At 39.9% G+C, this 2,685-nt stretch overlaps 1 long non-coding RNA gene across 1 annotated transcript; it reads left to right on the plus strand.

Annotated features, from left to right (window-relative positions):
- Positions 1 to 1,097: 1,097 nt before the first annotated feature.
- Positions 1,098 to 1,904, plus strand: LOC129732293 (uncharacterized). Its single transcript, XR_008729223.1, has 4 exons — positions 1,098 to 1,219; positions 1,283 to 1,405; positions 1,471 to 1,713; positions 1,778 to 1,904. It is a non-coding gene; the product is annotated as an uncharacterized LOC129732293 (long non-coding RNA).
- Positions 1,905 to 2,685: the final 781 nt, after the last annotated feature.

Below are 2,685 nucleotides of genomic sequence, written 5' to 3' on the forward strand. Positions count from 1 at the left end.
TCCGATCGGACCGGAACCTTCAAAATCCGATTATTTTCCAGACCAGACCGGACCAGAACACGGACCCAATGTTTTCGTTCCGATGTCGAACTCTAGTCTGCGGTATAACCTACATCTCATGATCTCATGTTATGTAAGTTATATACGCGCGGACGGCGATTCATTTAAAAAACATGAACTGCGTGATTAGAGTTATAAAATGGAACTGACTATATTGATTAAAATTAAGTTTAGCAATCCCACGATCGCACCTAAAATAGGCTAACCTAGCGCTACCCTTGTACCTGGCTGATGCGCTGACTGCTGCAGAAAATATGCCTTTTGCACTGGGTCGCGACATCATTCCGGTGCATGTGCAGGTCTCCGTTGTAACTTGTATAAAAAAATAATGTGTATCTATTAAACAAATACTACAAGGTATACATCCCTAGGGGTTGTATGAAATGGTGACGTAGGACAAATGTATATATTATATGCTGCGACAAACTGTTCATAGGCGTTTATATTTGATGGTCGTTATTGTAAAACTAACGATGCATGAATACATGAAAATGGTTCCCTAGTAGAAGTTGTGAAAATTCTCAAAACTTTTATCTTCAAGCATCTACAGTTCTGAAAAGAACTGTTTCCATAATCTTCAGTATGAAATTCGTGCTACAGAACGCTGATAATCGCATCACCACCGGTAGTATTGAATATTTTGTTGGCCGCGCATAAAATTTGCTCTCCGCTGTGCCCTCCAGTAGCTGTGCCAGCAAAATATCCTGCAGCGTACTGTTGCTGCCGTATGTTGCTGCCGTATGAAAAATCAAGGTAACATGCTCCGCACTGCCTGGAAGTTGACTCGTATGCAGCTCTCGTTTCTCAATGTCGCGTACCTTTAACAGCTGGGAGGGGGGAAGGGAGGTTGAGTTTTCGTTACTTATTGTTACGTATGTAAGAGTGGGGGTTGTTGATACAGTTACGTGACTGTGATTTTTCTTCGAAATCGAAAATTTTTGGGGGTTAAGCGTTACGTAATTTTAGGGGTGGTGGGGAAGTCATATTGAAAACGTTATTTATGGGGGGGTGGTATCAGAATCTGGATTTCAGCGTTACGTAATTTGTGTGCGACGCTCAAACACTCTTGCGATACGATACGGTTTCCAAAGAATCCTGGATGGACTTGTGCTGTTTGCAGGCATACTATTTTACTTCCGGAAACACCCGATTTTGCAGTGTAAGTAAATTATAAAATGATTGCGAGTGATGGATAAAATGATTTTTTTTCCATTTTGAATAGCTTCATGTGAATTACGAGCTGGATCTGTACGAGTCCGCAGCCAACAGGAAGCTGAGAACTATACCTGGTGCACCTCAAGGTTTCCTATGCCAAACTTAAGTGAAACAAACCAGCATGGAAGAGGTTTGTCTTATTTTTGTTTTTTCTTGTGTGTTTTTGTATGTTATCTTGAGTAAATCCTTATCCAGAGACTGCTTCTGACGTTGGCACTGCTGCTGCTTCTGGACTACTACTGCTGCTGGGGCTACTGCTGCTCCTGGGATTACTGTTGTTGATGGGACTCTTGCTACTGCTGCTGGCATTGCTGCCGACCATAAATTGTTTTCTCCAAGCATTTCCGTGAAAACTATTACAGCATGGTTCAACGATCAACTGAAAGGTTCAGAAAGGTTCGAAGGGATCGGTAGACTTACTTCAGCGGGAAAGCCAAGGTAAAATTTAATGTTTTCGTTACGAGAATAAATTCTTATGTTTTTGCTTTATTTTACTTCTTAGACAGATACCAATAGTTCAGCAATGGCGACATCGATCGGACAAGCAAGCCTACACAACTTAAACGCTGCGTTCGTATACGTGTTTTGTCGTTACCAGGAACAATTAAATTAAGTAATTCAAAGAGATCAGAAAAAAAAAATCATATGTTTACATCAAACTCTACTAGAAATTTGGGAAGTAAATTTTGAAAATATAACTAGTCCATACAAAACTAACATTGTACAATTTTGTAATTTTGTACATGATAAAATGATCAAAATAAAAAAATGAATAAAAGCTCAATTTTTTGTAAACTTTTTTTTTATGATTACAAAACCATTTCCAAAAATTCTAGCCAACAGTAGTGCTTATGTACTTTGCTCGTTTGGTTCAGCGTTTGACGGTTCGTTTAGTTTTTCAGACTCTGCGCCACTCTATTCACTCTGGTCAGGCCTATTTTTAAAATTGCTCTTTCGGTTATTTATATCTTTCCAAGAAATATGCGAATAACAATAATACTGTCAAGCGCTACTTCCACTGCCTCCGGGCAGTATCCATGGCGAGAATGCAAAAAAAAAACACAAAAATATTTTACACACAGTCACATCCTGAGAGTAACATCTAAGTTTCTGCCGTGCACTACCCGGGAAGTACAAAATATCGTCGGCAACGATATTTTTTATTCGCACGGCGGCAACATGGCACTACCCGGACATTGCACGGCGCTTTGGTATAAATACGTTCGAAATAGAGCTTTATTATTAATTAGAGACACCTTACCACTTCGGTGGCCGCGCCTGTGCATGCGAATGACCTACACCATTATAAAAGAGCGGAATTTTTTTTATGAATTATGAACTGGAACTATGCTGCTATACATTCGAAAATCGCAGGTCCAGCGATTCGCTGTAGACTTTGCAAACAAAACA

The sequence above is a fragment of the Wyeomyia smithii genome, chromosome 3 (assembly GCF_029784165.1).
Source record: "Wyeomyia smithii strain HCP4-BCI-WySm-NY-G18 chromosome 3, ASM2978416v1, whole genome shotgun sequence".
NCBI lineage: Eukaryota > Metazoa > Arthropoda > Insecta > Diptera > Culicidae > Wyeomyia > Wyeomyia smithii.